This window comes from Mytilus galloprovincialis, chromosome 11 (genome assembly GCF_965363235.1).
Source record: "Mytilus galloprovincialis chromosome 11, xbMytGall1.hap1.1, whole genome shotgun sequence".
NCBI lineage: Eukaryota > Metazoa > Mollusca > Bivalvia > Mytilida > Mytilidae > Mytilus > Mytilus galloprovincialis.
Window position 1 is genome coordinate 3,237,083 of NC_134848.1, and position 20,336 is coordinate 3,257,418.

A 20,336-nucleotide genomic window follows, 5' to 3' on the forward strand; every position below is an offset into this window, starting at 1 on the left:
GTTGTGTCAGTAATGTAGGATTGGTGTTAGGTGTGTTGGTGATGTATGATGAGATGGTAGTTGTGTCAGTAATGTAGGATTGGTGTTAAGTGTGTTGGTGATGTATGATGAGATGGTTGTTGTATCAGTAGTGTAGGATTGGTGTAGGGTGTGTTGGTAGAGTATGATGAGATGGTAGTTGTGTCAGTAATGTAGGATTGGTGTTAAGTGTGTTGGTGGAGTATGATGAGATGGTATTTGTGTCAGTAGTGTAGGATTGGTGTGAGGTGTGTTGGCAGAGTATGATGAGTTGGTAGTTGTGTCAGTAATGCAGGATTGGTGTAGGGTGTGTTGGTGGAGTATGATGAGATGGTTGTTGTGTCAATAGTGTATAATTTGTGTTAGCTGTGTTGGTGAAGTATGATGAGATGGTAGTTGTGTCAGTAATGTAGGATTGGTGTAGGGTGTGTTGGTGGAGTATGATGAGATGGTTGTTGTGTCAATAGTGTATAATTGGTGTTAGCTGTGTTGGTGGAGTATGATGAGATGGTAGTAGTGCCAGTAATGTAGGATTGGTGTTAGGTGTGTTGGTGGAGTGTGATGAGATGGTAGTTGTGTCAGTAATGTAGGATTGGTGTTAAGTGTGTTGGTGATGTATGATGAGATGGTTGTTGTATCAGTAGTGTAGGATTGGTGTAGGGTGTGTTGGTAGAGTATGATGAGATGGTAGTTGTGTCAGTAATGTAGGATTGGTGTTAGATGTGTTGGTGGAGTATGATGAGATGGTAGTTGTGTCAGTAATGAAGGATTGGTGTTAGGTGTGTTGCTAGAGTATGATGAGATGGTAGTTGTGTCAGTAATGTAGGATTGGTGTAGGGTGTGTTGGTAAAGTTTGATGAGATGGTTGTGTCAGTAGTGTAAGATTGGTGTTAGGTGTGTTGGTGGAGTATGATGAGATGGTATTTGTGTCAGTAGTGTAGGATTTGTGTGAGGTGTGTTGGCAGAGTATGATGAGTTGGTAGTTGTGTCAGTAATGCAGGATTGGTGTAGGGTGTGTTGGTGGAGTATGATGAGATGGTTGTTGTGTCAATAGTGTATAATTTGTGTTAGCTGTGTTGGTGAAGTATGATGAGATGGTAGTTGTGTCAGTAATGTAGGATTGGTGTAGGGTGTGTTGGTGGAGTATGATGAGATGGTTGTTGTGTCAATAGTGTATAATTGGTGTTAGCTGTGTTGGTGGAGTATGATGAGATGGTAGTTGTGTCAGTAGTGTAAGATTGGTGTTAGTTGTGTTGGTGGAGTATGATGAGATGGTAGTTGTGTCAGTAGTGTAGGATTGGTGTTAGGTGTGTTGGTGAAGTATGATGAGATGGTAGTGCCAGTAATGTAGGATTGGTGTTAGGTGTGTTGGTGGAGTATGATGAGATGGTAGTTGTATCAGTAGTGTAGGATTGGTGTAGGGTGTGTTGATAGAGTATGATGAGATGGTAGTTGTGTCAGTAATGTAGGATTGGTGTTAGGTGTGTTGGTGAAGTATGATGAGATGGTAGTTGTGCCAGTAATGTAGGATTAGTGTTAGGTGTGTTGGTGGAGTATGATGAGATGGTAGTTGTGTCAGTAATGTAGGATTGGTTTTAGGTATGTAAGTGGAGTATGATGAGATGGTAGTTGTGTCAGTAATGTAGGATTGGTGTTAGGTGTGTTGGTGATGTATGATGAGATGGTAGTTGTGTCAGTAATGTAGGATTGGTGTTAAGTGTGTTGGTGATGTATGATGAGATGGTTGTTGTATCAGTAGTGTAGGATTGGTGTAGGGTGTGTTGGTAGAGTATGATGAGATGGTAGTTGTGTCAGTAATGTAGGATTGGTGTTAAGTGTGTTGGTGGAGTATGATGAGATGGTATTTGTGTCAGTAGTGTAGGATTGGTGTGAGGTGTGTTGGCAGAGTATGATGAGTTGGTAGTTGTGTCAGTAATGCAGGATTGGTGTAGGGTGTGTTGGTGGAGTATGATGAGATGGTTGTTGTGTCAATAGTGTATAATTTGTGTTAGCTGTGTTGGTGAAGTATGATGAGATGGTAGTTGTGTCAGTAATGTAGGATTGGTGTAGGGTGTGTTGGTGGAGTATGATGAGATGGTTGTTGTGTCAATAGTGTATAATTGGTGTTAGCTGTGTTGGTGGAGTATGATGAGATGGTAGTAGTGCCAGTAATGTAGGATTGGTGTTAGGTGTGTTGGTGGAGTGTGATGAGATGGTAGTTGTGTCAGTAATGTAGGATTGGTGTTAAGTGTGTTGGTGATGTATGATGAGATGGTTGTTGTATCAGTAGTGTAGGATTGGTGTAGGGTGTGTTGGTAGAGTATGATGAGATGGTAGTTGTGTCAGTAATGTAGGATTGGTGTTAGATGTGTTGGTGGAGTATGATGAGATGGTAGTTGTGTCAGTAATGAAGGATTGGTGTTAGGTGTGTTGCTAGAGTATGATGAGATGGTAGTTGTGTCAGTAATGTAGGATTGGTGTAGGGTGTGTTGGTAAAGTTTGATGAGATGGTTGTGTCAGTAGTGTAAGATTGGTGTTAGGTGTGTTGGTGGAGTATGATGAGATGGTATTTGTGTCAGTAGTGTAGGATTTGTGTGAGGTGTGTTGGCAGAGTATGATGAGTTGGTAGTTGTGTCAGTAATGCAGGATTGGTGTAGGGTGTGTTGGTGGAGTATGATGAGATGGTTGTTGTGTCAATAGTGTATAATTTGTGTTAGCTGTGTTGGTGAAGTATGATGAGATGGTAGTTGTGTCAGTAATGTAGGATTGGTGTAGGGTGTGTTGGTGGAGTATGATGAGATGGTTGTTGTGTCAATAGTGTATAATTGGTGTTAGCTGTGTTGGTGGAGTATGATGAGATGGTAGTTGTGTCAGTAGTGTAGGATTGGTGTTCGGTGTGTTGGTTGAGTATGATGAGATGGTAGTTGTGTCAGTAATGTAGGATTGGTGTAGGGTGTGTTGGTAGAGTATGATGAAATGGTTGTAGTGTCAGTAATGTAGGATTGGTGTTAGGTGTGTTGGTGATGTATGATGAGATGGCAATTGTGTCAGTACTGAAGGATTGGTGTTAGGTGTGTTGGTGATGTATGATGAGATGGTAGTTGTGTCAGTAATGTAGGATTGGTGTAGGGTGTGTTGGTAAAGTTTGATGAAATGGTTGTGTCAGTAGTGTAAGATTGGTGTTAGGTGTGTTGGTGGAGTATGATGAGATGGTATTTGTGTCAGTAGTGTAGGATTGGTGTGAGGTGTGTTGGCAGAGTATGATGAGTTGGTAGTTGTGTCAGTAATGCAGGATTGGTGTAGGGTGTGTTGGTGGAGTATGATGAGATGGTTGTTGTGTCAATAGTGTATAATTGGTGTTAGCTGTGTTGGTGGAGTATGATGAGATGGTAGTAGTGCCAGTAATGTAGGATTGGTGTTAGGTGTGTTGGTGGAGTGTGATGAGATGGTAGTTGTGTCAGTAATGTAGGATTGGTGTAGGGTGTGTTGGTGGAGTATGATGAGATGGTTGTTGTGTCAATAGTGTATAATTGGTGTTAGCTGTGTTGGTGAAGTATGATGAGATGGTAGTTGTGTCAGTAATGTAGGATTGGTGTAGGGTGTGTTGGTGGAGTATGATGAGATGGTTGTTGTGTCAATAGTGTATAATTGGTGTTAGCTGTGTTGGTGGAGTATGATGAGATGGTAGTTGTGTCAGTAGTGTAGGATTGGTGTTCGGTGTGTTGGTTGAGTATGATGAGATGGTAGTTGTGTCAGTAATGTAGGATTGGTGTAGGGTGTGTTGGTAGAGTATGATGAAATGGTTGTAGTGTCAGTAATGTAGGATTGGTGTTAGGTGTGTTGGTGATGTATGATGAGATGGCAATTGTGTCAGTACTGAAGGATTGGTGTTAGGTGTGTTGGTGATGTATGATGAGATGGTAGTTGTGTCAGTAGTGTAGGATTGGTGTTAGGTGTGTTGGTTGAGTATGATGAGATGGTAGTTGTGTCAGTTATGTAGGATTGGTGTAGGGTGTGTTGGTAGAGTATGATGAAATGGTTGTAGTGTCAGTAATGTAGGATTGGTGTTAGGTGCGTTGGTGATGTATGATGAGATGGTAGTTGTGTCAGTAGTGTAGGATTGGTGTTAGGTGTGTTGGTGGAGTATGATGAGATGGTAGTTGTGTCAGTAGTTTATGATTGATGTGAGTTGTGTTGGTGGAGTATGATGAGATGGTAGTTGTGTCATTAATTTAGGATTGGTGTAGGGTGTGTTGTTGGAGTATGATGAGATGGTAGTTGTGTCAGTAGTTTAGGATTGATGTAGGGTGTGTTGTTGGAGTATGATGAGATGGTAGTTGTGTCAGTAGTTTATGATTGATGTAGGGTGTGTTGTTGGAGTATGATGAGATGGTAGTTGTGTCAGTAGTTTAGGATTGATGTAGGGTGTGTTGTTGGAGTATGATGAGATGGTAGTTGTGTCAGTAGTTTAGGATTGATGTAGGGTGTGTTGGTGGAGTATGATGAGATGGTAGTCGTGTCAGTAGTTTAGGATTGATGTAGGGTGTGTTGTTGGAGTATGATGAGATGGTAGTCGTGTCAGTAGTTTAGGATTGATGTAGGGTGTGTTGGTGGAGTATGATGAGATTGCAGTTGTGTCAGTATTTAGGATTGATGTAGGGTGTGTTGTTGGAGTATGATGAGATGGTAGTTGTGTCAGTAGTTTAGGATTGGTGTAGGGTGTGTTGGTGGAGTATGATGAGATGGTAGTCGTGTCAGTAGTTTAGGATTGATGTAGGGTGTGTTGGTGGAGTATGATGAGATTGCAGTTGTGTCAGTATTTAGGATTGATGTAGGGTGTGTTGTTGGAGTATGATGAGATGGTAGTTGTGTCATTAATTTAGGATTGGTGTAGGGTGTGTTGTTGGAGTATGATGAGATGGTAGTCGTGTCAGTATTTAGGATTGATGTAGGGTGTGTTGTTGGAGTATGATGAGATGGTAGTTGTGTCATTAATTTAGGATTGGTGTAGGGTGTGTTGGTGGAGTATGATGAGATGGTAGTTGTGTCAGTAGTTTATGATTGATGTAGGGTGTGTTGTTGGAGTATGATGAGATGGTAGTTGTGTCATTAATTTAGGATTGGTGTAGGGTGTGTTGGTGGAGTATGATGAGATAGTAGTTGTGTCAGTAGTTTATGATTGATGTAGGGTGTGTTGTTTGAGTATGATGAGATAGTAGTTGTGTCAGTAGTTTAGGATTGGTGTAGAATGTGTTCTTCCATACAACAAATATAGTTGACCTATTGCTTATAGTTTAAGAAAAACAGACCATAACCCAACAACTTAACACTGAGCAATGAACCCTGAAAATGAGGTCAAGGTCAAATAAAACCTACGCGACTGACATATTGATCATAAAATATTTCCATACACCAAATATAGTTGACCTATTGTATATACATTGTGTAGTATTAGAAAAAAAGACCAAAACTCAAAAAACTTAACTTTTCGTTCATTTATTTATCTAAATAAGGCAGTAAGTTTTCTCGTTTGAATTGTTTTACATTGTCTTATCCGGGCCTTTTATAGCGGACTATGCAGTATGGGGTCTGCTTATTGTTGAAGGCTGTACCGTTAATGTCTGTGTCATTTTGGTCTCTTGTGGACAGTTGTTTCATTGGTAATCTTACCACATCTTCTTTTTTATATTTGACCATTCAACCATGAAAATGTGGTCAAGGTCAGTTGACACCTGCCAGCTAGACATGTACACTTTACAATCATTCCATACACCAAATATAGTAGACCTATTGCCTACAATATAAGAAAAACAGACCAAAACACAAACACTTAAATATAACCACTGAACCATGAAAATGAGGTCAAGGTCAGATGACACCTGCCAGTTGGACATGCACACCTTACAGTCCTTCCAATAGTATCTGAGATATGGACTTGACCACCAAAACTTAACCTTGTTGAATGTTCACTGATCCATGAAATGAGGTCAAGGTCAAGGGAAAACTGTCTGACGGGCATGGGGACCTTGCAAGATACGCACATACCAAATATAGTTATACTGTTACTTATAAAAGAGAATTTAACATTACAAAAACAAGTTTTTTTCAAGTAGTCACTGAACCATGAAATGAGGTCAAGGACATTGGAAATGTGACTGGCGGAAACTTCGTCAAATGAGGCATCAATATACAAAATATGAAGCATCCAGGTCTACCACCTTCTAAGATATAAAGCTTTTAAGAAGTTAGCTAACGCCGCCGCCACTGCTTGATCACTATCCCTATGCCAATCTTTCTGAGATTAAAGTCGCAAGCTCGACAAAAACAATCAGTTTTAAGGGGGCTCACGGGTTTGAATCATTTGTTTAATTTAAAAGAAAAATGAGGTCACCGTTCATTTACGCTCATAATCTGCCTTCGAAAGAAGCATACATTTTTGTTAATGTCCTTTTTTCTGTTGACCTAATAGGGGAAATAGTTGTAATATCGAAATAAAAAAAGAACTAAATTACAGAAATCGCTTAAATTTTACAGTCATTTAGTTTATGTACAGATTTTTCGAAAACAACCAAAAAAAAATATAGGTCACCAATGAGTTAAAAAAGATATTTCAATTATAATGCCAAAAATAGCATTTTTGCACAAAAGGGAGATAATTTGGAGCTTTTCAAATGATATCTACATTTTAAAAGTCACCTGAGGCCCACATCAATTGATTTTTTGGAATGATTCTTGTACCATAATGATAAAGTAATAACTACTTAAGGTAATAAATGAAATTTGTAATGAAAAATTATTGTTTAATTTTTTTCTGAAAATCTTATACCCGCGAGCCTCCTTAAGAAAACTGTGTTCATTCATTAAGTGTATTAGTAAAAAGGTTAGTCCCTCCATGTAAAAGTTAAGCACAGACTGATTTCTTCATATTGAGTTTAATCTGTTTATTATACAGGTATTTCATCATAAAGTTGTACTTTATTATATATTATTTGCATCTGTTGTATTTGTATTTATATTGTAATTGTACTTTCTCTGTTGACTTGTATTTAGTTTTTAGAGAATAAAATAACTATCTATCTAATAAGAATAAAACTGAATGTTACCTCCAATGATTTCCTCCAAGGACTGCATCCTTGATCTATAAACCATTTCGTTGTTTCAATCTCTCCATTCCGAGCAGCATAATGTAAAGCTGTTTCTCCACGCTATAACAATATAAAAATATAAACATGTTAATGGTGTGTGATAACAAAATCACGATAGGAGTCAAACAATTTACCAAATGTAAGAATCAAACATCTGTTAAGAAAATATCCAATTATATTTGTGTATAAACTATTAAATGGTAGATTAAGATATATAAATTATATAAATGCAATGTATATTTTCTGATTCAGTGAAACAAAACAGGTAAAAAAAGGTAAACTCTTAATTATATGTGTAACAAGTCAAATAATAGCAACCCTCACTTTATATAAGTCTCACAAGTATTTGTTGTCCATTTAACATGTATGATCAACAACATGATTTTATGTTGATTCAGTAGAATGATCAAAGTTGAAAAAAAACTTTTTTCAAGAAACATTAAAACGAGTTATATTTTCTGATTCAGTACGAAGAGACAAGAAAAATAAGACCCCACTTTATATAATTCTGTCAAGTATTTGTTATTTTTAAAAGATGTTTTACATTAGATCTGTAGAATTAACATTATCTGACTAAAGATGTTAACACAGCTTTTTCTCATCAACTTCTCATTAAAATCAAATGTTTACAAAATAATTTTTTGTTGGAAAACAATATAAAACCTTTACTATCTGATTCAGTTCTGTGTTACGAATAAAATGAGACCCCACTTTATATAATTCTAACAAATATTTGTTGTCCATTAAACCAGTCTGATTAACAACATGATTTTGTGTAGATTCTGTATAAAGTGATGTTTGTTCAGAGTAAGGTGATTAAAAGTTTTTGAACAAAATAAAAATTTAAAGAAACATTTAAACGAGTTATATTTTCTGATTCAGTACGAAGAGACAAGAAAAATGAGACCCCACTTTATATAATTCTGTCAAGTATTTGTTACTTATTAAAATCAGATGTTTACAAAACAATTTTTCATCAGGAAACAAAATAAAACCTTAAAATAAATATAAATTATGTTTGTTCAGGGTAAGGTGATTATATCTATCATTACCGCGGTGGATGTAACTTCTAATTGACTGCCGTGACTGACTAGGAAAGTCACTACCTCCAGGTGTCCTCCCCCAACCGCCCAGATTAATGGTGTCATTCCAAACTGTAATATCAACATATAACAGACATCAAAACTTGTCTCATAAACTGGACAATGTTGTGTAATAAATATAAACAAAATATATATCACATGAATCAGTGGTCAAAACTGAATAAAATGACCAGTCACACTTTTATTTATATTCTACATAAACAACAAATAAACAACATGTTTTATTGTGAGATGTCAGAACTTCCATCAGAACTGTCAGGTTAAAAAAAAAACTTTTTTTTAGAAACATTAAAACGAGTTATATTTTCTGATTCAGTACGAAGAGACAAGAAAAATAAGACCCCACTTTATATAATTCTGTCAAGTATTTCTTATTTTTAAAAGATGTTTTACATTAGATCTGTAGAATTAACATTATCTAACTAAAGAAACTACTCATTAAAATCAGATGTTTATAAAATAATTTTTCTCAAGAAACAAAATAAAACCTTTACTATCTGATTCAGTTCTGTGTTACGAATAAAATGAGGCCCCACTTTATATAATTCTAACAACTATTTGTTGTCCATTAAATCTGTCTGATAAACAACATAATTTGTGTAGATTCTGTATAAAGTGGTGTTTGTTTAGAGTAAGTTGATTATATCTATCATTACCAGGTCTGTGGCTTCTAACTGACTTCCGTGAGTGACTAGGTAAGTCACCACCTCCAGGTGTCCTTGCCAAGCCGCAAACATTAATGGTGTCATTCCTCCCTGTAATATCAACATATAACAGACATCAAAACTTGTGTCATAAACTGGACAATGTTGTGTAATAAATATAAACAAAATATATATCACATGAATCAGTGGTCAAAACTGAATAAAATGACCAGTCACACTTTTGTTTATATTCTACATACTAAAACAAATAAACAACATGTTTATTGTGAGATGTCAGAACTTCCATCAGAACTGTCAGGTTAAAAAAAAACGTTTTTTCTAGAAACATAAACAATATTTATATCAATGGACTCAGCTGGACAAGAAAATTAAGATGAGACCTCACTTTATATAATTCTAACAAATATGTGTTGTCCAGAAGAATAATCAAAAGTTAAAAAAAACTTTTTTCAAGAAACATCAAAACGAGTTATATTTTCTGATTCAGTACGAAGAGACAAGAAAAATAAGACCCCACTTTATATAATTCTGTCCAGTATTTGTTATTTTTAAAAGATGTTTTACATTAGATCTGTAGAAATAACATTATCTGACTAAAGATGTTAACACAACTTGTTATCATCAACTTCTCATTAAAATCAGATGTTTACAAAATAATTTTTCGTCAAGAAACAAAACAAAACCTTAACTATCTGATTCAGTTCTGTGTTACGAATAAAATGAGACCCCACTTTATATAATTCTAACAAATATTTGTTGTCTATTAAACCAGTCTGATTAACAACATGATTTTGTATAAAATGGTGTTTAGTCAGAGTAAGATGATTATATCTATCATTACCGCGGTGGATTTAGCTTCTAACTGACTTCCGTGAGTGACTAGGTAAGTCACCACCTCCAGGTGTCCGTACTCAGCGGCCAACATTAATGGTGTCTGTCCTCCATACTGTAATATCAACATATAACAGACATCAAAACTTGTGTCATAAACTGGACAATGTTGTGTAATAAATATAAACAAAATATATATCACATGAATCAGTGGTCAAAACTGAATAAAATGACCAGTCACACTTGTATTTATATTCTACATAAACAATAAATAAACAACATGTTTTATTGTGAGATGTCAGAACTTCCATCAGAACTGTCAGGTTAAAAAAAAAAACTTTTTTCAAAAAACATTAAAACGAGTAATATTTTCTGATTCAGTACGAAGAGACAAGAAAAATAAGACCCCACTTTATATAATTCTGTCAAGTATTTGTTATTTTTAAAAGAACTTTTACATTATATCTGTAGAATTAACATTATCTAACTAAAGAAGTTAACACAACTTGTTCTCATCAACTTCTCATTAAAATCAGATGTTTATAAAATAATTTTTTGTCAAGAAACAAAATAAAACCTTTACTATCTGATTCAGTTCTGTGTTACGAATAAAACGAGACCTCACTTTATATAATTCTAACAAATATTTGTTGTCCATTAAACCTGTCTGATTAACAACATGATTTTGTGTAGATTCTGTATAAAGTGATGTTTGGTCAGAGTAAGGTCATTATATCTATCATTACCCTGGTGGATTTAGCTTCTAACTGACTTCCCTGAGTGACTAGGAAAGTCACTACCTCCAGGTGTCCTCCCCCAGCCGCCAACATTAATGGTGTGCTTCCATACTGTAATATCAACATATAACAGACATCAAAACTTGTGTCATAAACTAAACAATGTTGTGTAATAAATATCAACAAAATATATATCACATGAATCAGTGGTCAAAACTGAATAAAATGACCAGTCACACTTTTATTTATATTCTACATAAACAACAAATAAAAAACATGTTTTATTGTGAGATGTCAGAACTTCCATCAGAACTGTCAGGTTAAAAATTACATTTTTTCTAGAAACATAAACAATATTTATATCAATGGACTCAGCTGGACAAGACAATTAAAATGAGACCCCACTTTATATAATTCTAATAAATATTTGTTGTCCATTAAACCTGTCTGATTAACAATGATTACGTAGAATGATTAAAGTTAAAAAAAAAAAAAATTCAAGAAACATTAAAACGAGTAATATTTTCTGATTCAGTATGAAGAGACAAGAAAAATGAGACCCCACTTTATATAATTGTGTCAAGTATTTGTTATTTTTAAAAGATGTTTTACATTAAATCTGTAGAATTAACATTATCTGACGAAAGATGTTAACACAACTCGTTCTCAACTTCTCATTAAAATCAGATGTTTACAAAATAATTTTTTTACTATCAGATTCAGTTCTGTGTTACGAATAAAATGAGACCCCACTTTATATAATTCTAACAAATATGTGTTGTCCATTAAACCTGTCTGATTAACAGTATTTTGTGTCTTTTCAAAATAATGATCAAAGCTTAGAAAATATTTAGTGGTATTACCGTGTAAAATGTTGGGTGTCTACCAGCTGCTTCATCTCATATGAGTTGTTGTGTATAAGGGTAATATAGCAATGGTGTATGTTTGTGGTGAGTATAAGGGTAATATAGCAATGGTGTATGTTTGTGGTGAGTATAAGGGTAATATAGCAATGGTGTATGTTTGTGGTGAGTATAAGGGTAATATAGCAATGGTGTATGTTTGTGGTGAGTGTAAGGGTAATATAGCAATGGTGTTTGTTTGTGGTGAGTATAAGGGTAATATAGCAATGGTGTATGTTTGTGGTGAGTATAAGTAAAGAACTGCAATAAGCCATGTTTATTTTTTTCAAGTTTGCATTGCCTATAAGTGTGATCTGTAACTTGTTTGTGATGAGTGTAATAATGTCATTGCTATGTCACATGTTGGTGTTGAGGTAAAGAGTGTCATTGTTATGTCACATGTTGGTGTTTGTTATAAGAGTGTCATTGCCATGTCATATGTTGGTATTGAGTATATGAGTGTCATTGCTATGTCACATGTTGGTGTTGACTATAAGAGTGTCACTGCTATGTCACATGTTGGTGTTGAGGTAAATAGTGTCATTGTTATGTCACATGTTGGTGTTGACTATAAGAGTGCCATTGCCATGTCACATGTTGGTGTTGACTATAAGAGTGTCATTGCTTTGTCACATGTTGGTGTTGACTATAAGAGTGTCATTGCTATGTCACATGTTGGTGTTGACTATAAGAGTGTCATTGCTATGTCACATGTTGGTGTTGACTATAAGAGTGTCATTGCTTTGTCACATGTTGGTGTTGACTATAAGAGTGTCATTGCCATGTCACATGTTGGTGTTGAATACAAGAGTGTCACTGCTATGTCACATGTTGGTATTGAGTATAAGAGTGTCACTGCTACGTCATATGTTGGTGTTGACTATAAGAGTGTTATTGCTATGTCACATGTTGGTGTTGAGGTAAAGAGTGTCATTGCTATGTCACATGTTGGTGTTGAGAATAAGAGTGTCATTGCTATGTCACATGTTGGTGTTTACTATCAGAGTGTCATTGCTATGTCACATGTTGGTTTTGACTATAAGAGTGTCATTGCTATGTCACATGTTGGTGTTGAGGTAGAGTGTCATTGGTATGTCACATGTTGGTGTTGAGGTAAATAGTGTCATTGCTATGTCACATGTTGGTGTTGACTATAAGAGTGTCATTGCTATGTCACATGTTGGTGTTGACTATCAGAGTGTCATTGCTATGTCAAAAGTTAGTTTTGACTATAAGAGTGTCATTGCTATGTCACATGTTGGTGTTGAGGTAAACAGTGTCATTGCTATGTCAAATGTTGGTGTTGAGGTAGAGTGTCATTGGTATGTCACATGTTGGTGTTGAGGTAAAGAGTGAAATTGCTATGTCACATGTTGGTGTTGACTATAAGAGTGTCATTGTTATGTCACATGTTGGTGTTGAGTATAAGAGTGTCATTGTTATGTCACATGTTGGTGTTGAGTATAAGAGTGTCATTGCTATGTCACATGTTTGTGTTGAGTATAAGAGTGTCATTGTTAAGTCACATGTTGGTGTTCACTATAAGAGTGTTATTGCTATGTCACATGTTAGTGTTGACTATAAGAGTGTCATTGCTAAGTCACATGTTGGTGTTGAGGTAAAGAGTGTCATTGCTATGTCACATGTTGGTGTTTACTATCAGAGTGTCATTGCTATGTCACATGTTGGTTTTGACTATAAGAGTGTCATTGCTATGTCACATGTTGGTGTTGAGGTAGAGTGTCATTGGTATGTCACATGTTGGTGTTGAGGTTAATAGTGTCATTCATTGTTATGTCACATGTTGGTGTTGACTATAAGAGTGTCATGTTGTATGATCAGGTGTCACATGTCATGTTCAGTACAGGAGTGGTAAATGAATGTTGTATGATGTGGTGTCACATGTCATGTTTAGTACAGGAGTGGTAAATGCATGTTGTATAATCAGGTGTCACATGTCATATTCAGTACAAGAGTGGTAAATGAATGATGTATGATCAGGTGTTACATGTCATGTTCAGTACAAGAGTGGTAAATAATTGTTGTATGATCAGGTGTCACATGTCATGTTTAATACAGAAGTGGTAAATGATTGTTGTATGATCATGTGTCATGTCTTGTGTCATGATGATGCAATATTTATGTATTTTTTTGTAGAATACCATGAAAGTGTATCTTAAGTGTCATAAAGTATAATAAAATAAATCTCAATATTTCAGTTGTATACAGTAAGGAAGTTTCATACAGCAACCCTTTGACATACAAACTGGAGTGGTATTCATCAGTGTAATGAAGTAAATCACAATATTTCAGTTGTAAACAGTAAGGAAGTATCAGACAGCAACCCTTTGACATACAAACTGGAGTGGTATTCATCAGTGTAATGAAGTAAATCACAATATTTCAGTTGTATACAGTTAGGAAGTATCAGACAGCAACCCTTTGACATACAAACTGGAGTGGTATTCATCAGTGAAATAAAGTAAATCACAATATTTCAGTTGTATGCAGTTATGAAGTATCAGACAGCAAACTTTATGACATACAAACTGGAGTGGTATTCATTGGTGTAATGAAGTATGTCATGTTTGTTTGTGGCTGTTGTGTGTCTTTTCATCTGGCCATGGCATTCTTCTACTACTTCATGTACTTAATGTGGTTTTTCACTTTTTTACTTGGGTATTGGTGTTGAATACAGGAGCTGTATATTTTGGTGGTGTGTAATGATGTTTCACGCTGTTTTTGTTGAATACAAGAGTTCTATCTACATTCAGGTTGTGTGATGATGTTTCTTAATATTTTGAGACAAGATTATTTGCAATAACCAAAAATTAACATTGAATCGCTGAACATAAACAAGAGTAATATTTGACTGATTCATATAATTTGTACTATATAATAAATAACTTTATATGTGCTAAACAGTTTACTTCACTTACCCTACGATCTCTACATTCCAAGTTAGCTCTGTTCTTTATACATAATTCTACCTCTTTTATATTCCCCTTCTCTGAAGCTGTAAGAAGTTTCTGTAAGCAAAACAAAGCTTTTAAATTTTCCTCTTAAACATACAAATGTATTATAAATGTAATAATTGGATTTAATAAGCTACATGTTTACAGTTTTTCAACAGTTTATACCAAAAATAGTGATTACCAAGAAGGAGTGAAATTGTTGTGTATAATTTCAGAGTTTTTTTTTTAGAAAAGTCTGTAGACAATTGTATTATGCATCAGTTTTGGAGATCAGCCTAAGTTTTTGTTGAGGTTTGTGTTGCTCGGTCTTTAGTTTTTTATGTAATGTTTTGAATATAAAAAGAAGACGTGGTATGATTGCCAATGAGACAATTTTACAAAATAGACAAAATGACACAGAAAATAACAACTATAGGTCACTGTACAGCCTTCAACAATGATCAAAGCCCATATGGCATAGTCAGCTATAAAAGGCCCTGAAATGACTAAAGTAGACTGTTGAATTTTGTTTGTTTTTCATTTTTTTTCCATGGCGTTGTCCGATTCTCTTCCACTTAAAGAGTTGTGAATGTCCTACAATATCTTATGCTTCTTTTTTTTTTGTCTCCTGGAATTTTGTATATTGAAATTCTGTTCACTGTAGTCATTTTGATTTCTCCTGTTCTCCCCCTGAGAATACACCTGAGGTCACATGACACTGACTGACTCTGAGAATACTACAGACAACATACTAGTCACATGACCATTGACTTTAAAGAAGAAAATCTTACCTGATCCCAACTTGCCATTATATCCTGTAAAAGAAAAACACAACATTTTATCATGTTTGTACACAAGAGTTGTAATTTGAAGAGAAATATTTTTAAGGGGCATTAACTACAAGAAACAAAAAAACATAAAATATAATCATGAAAATTAATGAAAGTTTGATCGGTTCTGTTTTGTTAAAGTTTGTTAAAGGGGGTTCTACATTCATGACATTTGACCGTTACAGTGAAAAACACATTCAAAATTTGTCTGGTGTATTTTTACAAGCAGAATCCAAATATGTGATAATTAAATAAATGGGGAATGTGTCCATGGGACACAGATGATGCCCTTGCTTGCATATCATATAACGTTATAAAGGGGCATAACTGTAGAACAGTAATATTGACACCCCTAAAATTCAAACCTGATCTGTATTTTGTGGTAATAAGCATGGTGTATAAGTTTCATAACATTTGGTTGAGGCTAACTTGTTAGAGAACGGAAACGAAAAATTCAGCAATTTTTCCATTTGTAAACATGGTAAAGGGGCACAACTCTATAATGGTTAACTCAACACCACCAAAATTCAAACTTGATCTGTGTTTTGTGGTAATAAGCATTGTGTATAAGTTTCATAACATTTGGTTGAGGCAAACTAAAGTAAGAGAACGGAAACCAACTTTGGGACGTACGGACGTACGTACGTACAGACAGACAGACAAGGGTAAAACTTAATGCCCCCTCCGTTACGGTCGGGGCATAAATTCTGTGGAGTAGTTAATTGTGTACATTTTGCCTTTACGTTGTTTTGAAAGAAACTTGTTTAAGTAAAGCCTCTGTTTAGTTATCAATATGATTAAATGATGAAACATGTTAAATACCCAATGTGAAATCTGTTGGTCGGAGTTCTGCAATTGTCAATAAGGGATTAGACGTGGGCCTTCGTCAAACTCTTACTGCAACTTCAGCATTTTATTGTACAGTCTGTCCTCATGGCCTTAATGCCACTTTATATTATACATACATGTTTACCCTATCTGACACCAGTCAATTAGCCTGATAAGAATCTGCAAATAAAGATTTATTTATATAAAATGTTAAACATGTAAATTATCATTGATATGGTCATAATTAATGAATGGCTATTATTTATTTTGAATTTATTTAGCGGATTATGTAAAATGTGAAGAGTCAAAAATTAATTTTATGGTTCAATAAATTCAAAATAAATTATTGCCATTCATTATAAGTAAATTTCTATCAAAAATAAGGTTCAAAGAACTTTTTATACTATTTATATTAACAATAACAACGTATACACATGTTGGCGTATGAATACACAAGGTTAGAGTGGGCGTGTCGCCATGAAAATTGACAACATTGAAAATAAAACTGATACTTTTAACCAATCAGAAGACAGTATAATACACCAAATTTACAAAACTTTGAATTTTTGAAATACTAAGGCTTTTCTACCTCGGGAATAGATTATATTACCTTAGCAGTATTTGGCAAACTTTTAGGAATTTTTGGTCCTCAATGGTCTTCAACTGCGTACTTTATTTGGCCTTTTTAAACTTTTTTTTATTCGAGTGTCACTGATGCATGTTGAGGTATAAAAAAAAAAAATTTAAAGAGATATTCGAGCATCTTTTTTCATATACCATCTTAAGCTTTGATGAGTACTCATTAGCAGTCTTCACGCTTAACCACAAGTCCTACGAGCATCTTTTTTCATCTTAAGCTATGATCATGATGATGAGTACTCATTAGCAGTCTTCACGCTTAATCATGAATGGTCTATCATCAACATTATTTTCAAAAAACGCTCAAAATTTTGTCTTTTGAGGAAATAATTTCTTTTACAAAACACGTTTTCATCATATTATATAACTGGCTCTGCTGGGGGATCTGCTTTTACGAGATCGGCGCCCATTAAACTTTATCCATCAATGTTATATCAAAATTTGAATTTGCTCTCTGTCGAGGTCTGCTTTGACACCCATTTTTATCAACCTGCTGGGCGATCTGCTTTTACAAGATCGAATACTCCCATAACATATTAATCAATTGAATTCGGCTGCTAAAATTGTTTGCCACATGTTGACATAATTAACATGATTAAATCGTTGTTAATAAAATGCGATTGTAAACAGCATTCTTATCCGGATTTTAAAACATTTTGACAACAAACTATGAAAAATTATAGTTGCTGTTGTAAATGTGTGTTTTGGTTATTTCCAAGTAAAAGAATATTGTTATCTATTGTAATAAGAGAGTTTATATAAGTTGACAGAAGTTATTTCTAGTGTTTAGTATATCGAATGAGTAATTAACGTACGTTTTACTTTATGTTATTAGTTATATCGATAACGTCGTATATGGCGTAACTTTGTCATGTATTGTTCAGAACGTTACCGTTGGGTCAATATTTTAAGCGTGAACCCAAAAGTGTTCATTTGCGAGCTCTTAACTGGAAGAATTAATATGTCTAGATTTGATTATTCATAAGATTGTATTATTATAAGCATTTTGAGTCGAGGACTCCTATATTTTATGTAAGCGTTTTATGTTATGTTTTTCTTCCTGCTTAGAATATTTACTTCCGGTAATTTGAAATAAATACCAGTGCAACGTCACGTTTGTGAGTCTTTGCTGTGTATACGTTTGGCTTGCAGCAAGGCTCATCCCGGGGGGTCCTAGAGGTAAGAACAGTCAGGGGAGTTACTTGTACAAGTGATTTTTAAAATGACATCTTCTTGGTTAGCAGTCCAAATATTCCGAGAACAGGAAGCTCTGCCAAAACGAGACACTAAATGACGGGATTGGGACAAGTCGGACCATGAAAACTCGGACCAGTTTTAAAGAAACTCGGATTAGATTGAAAGATCTGATTAGTTCGAAACACTGATTGGGCCTATTTAAGGTCAATACAATTTCAAAGACACCTCGGAACAATGTGAAACACTGATTGGGCCCATTTAAGAACGCTTCTCACTGGTTGATTCTAAGGGGGAAAAGGGGGCGTAGAGGACGTAAGACTCGGCCTGCCGTTTGATCGCCAAATAAATAATAAATATTTTTCCCCGGTATATATATAAATATATATAGATTTTTTTATATAAAAACGTCCAAACATTTTTTTTTATTTAATTGTCTTAAAAACTGGTCTGAGTTGTCTTCAAATGATATTGACAAAATTTCATTGTTTTATTCATGAATGAGTCTATAAAAAAAATTAACTCACCGGCAAATCTGCAAATGGAGCCACTGATTCACATATATTGACTGAACGCTAACATTTCTTCAACAGGGGGATCTTTTCCTTTGTCACCTCAGTGAGGGTCTGGAATTGGGGGAGGGGTGTCGTATCTACAAACTGATTCACCTTTGTGACACATGCAACCGAGTGGCGGATCAAGCCCCCTTTTTTTCGATGATCAATGTATTTAAATGGGGACATAATGTTGGACCCCCCCCCCTTTTATCCTGGGTTGGGACCCCCTTTTAAAAATTACTGGATCCGCCCCTGCATGCATGTCATTCAGTACAAAGAGTCACATTTTCCTTCGTCAACTTTGTGACACATGTAATTTCAGAAAGTCAATTGGCAATGTTTGTTTTTTTTTGTGGAATAGTACATTTTTTTGTACAAGTTCAACTTGTATGCGAACACAGTCATGTGAACTTTTGTTGGTGGCTTTATTTCAACTTGTATGCGAACACAGCCATGTGAACTTTTCTTGGTGGCTTTATTTCAAGAAAAAACAACCTGTTCCCTTGGGAAATGCAGAAATTTTCACTTTCGCATACAAAAGTCTTAACACTTTCTGATACGTCAAATCCTCTGTTTGCTAAGAAATTATCTCCCCGGTAACGGCTTCGATAATTTTCAGTTATTTTCTTGTTACTTTATCGTCCACCCTCGCGTGCACCATGTGCACCCAACCATTAGATAGTATATTTAACTGCGGAGGGTCACCGACTGATATTAATAAACAAAACATACATGTAATAACATCAGATACACATACAACACAAACATACAGACAGACAGCACACATATATGTATTAATACATAGAGAGCACATGCAGAATAAAAGTAAAGCAAGTTATATATTAAAACAAATGTCAAATATCAGCACATAGTAGCACATAGTATTTATATCAGAGTAGCACATGCAAAATTAAACACTCATGATAAGCACAAACAAAAGACTGCATACAGCAATAGCAGAGGTAATGCATAAGCAAAAGAAATAAATTGCTAAATAAATAAAGTAAAAATAACTGCAAAAAGATAAAACATAAAAACAAAAGCAAAAAACAAACAGCAGGCTTCGAGATCAAATTATGGGGCAGCAAGTAAGTACATTATTAACAAGAACTGCATGTACATTTTTCTGAAAAACAACAGATGGAGATAACATTTTTTGAACTGGTCAAACGTTGATAAGTTCCTTGTCTCATTTGGCAAGGAGTTCCAGAGTTTTGCTGCCTCATAACTAATGCTTATCGATCATACCTTGTTGTTTTTGGCCGTGGTATATCTGCTATGCCTTTGTACCTGAAGTTATATGAATTTTCTTTAATATTTACTAAATTATGTAGGAATTCTGGACTTGATTTATTAATAACTTTATATGTCTCTAATGCCATGGTTCTCAATCTTCTGATTTTTAGTGCTGGAAGCTTAGACTGTTCAAGTGTATCGTAAGTCGTCATAAATAAATCTGAGTTCTCTTTCTTGTATTTTTTCTATTTTCTTTGTGTTTTGTTCACTGCAGAAGTGCCATGTAAGAGGACAATAGCTGAGGTTTGACATGATATAAATGAGTGGTATATTGTGAGTTTAGAAAGTCTGGTGAGATGAGTGCCAATTCTTTTTAGAACGTTTAGTTGTCGTGCAGCTTTTTTGCAGATATTTGAAATGTGAATTTTGAAATCCAGTTTAAAGTCTATTGTTACACCGAAAAGTTTCGTCACATTTTATATTGAATCCATTTATGTTGAAAACTATATTTTGAGTGTGTGTTTTTACCTATGGAAATTGCCTGGAATTTTTCTGGGTTTGCCTGCATTTTGTTGAAAGAGAACCATGATATTAGGGAATTACTATCTTCCTCTAAGGGTTAAATAACTGATACCAAAGTAGTACCTGTTTTTGAGAGGGTGTCATCATCAGCATAGTTATATAAAATCACAGTGTT

General features: G+C 35.0%; 1 protein-coding gene across 1 annotated transcript in view; it reads right to left on the reverse strand.

Moving 5' to 3' along the window:
- The window catches only part of LOC143051533 (uncharacterized), a 621,634-nt gene that overhangs the window by 355,741 nt on the left and 245,557 nt on the right, over window positions 1-20,336 (reverse strand). The gene's annotated exons all lie outside the window — the stretch shown is intronic.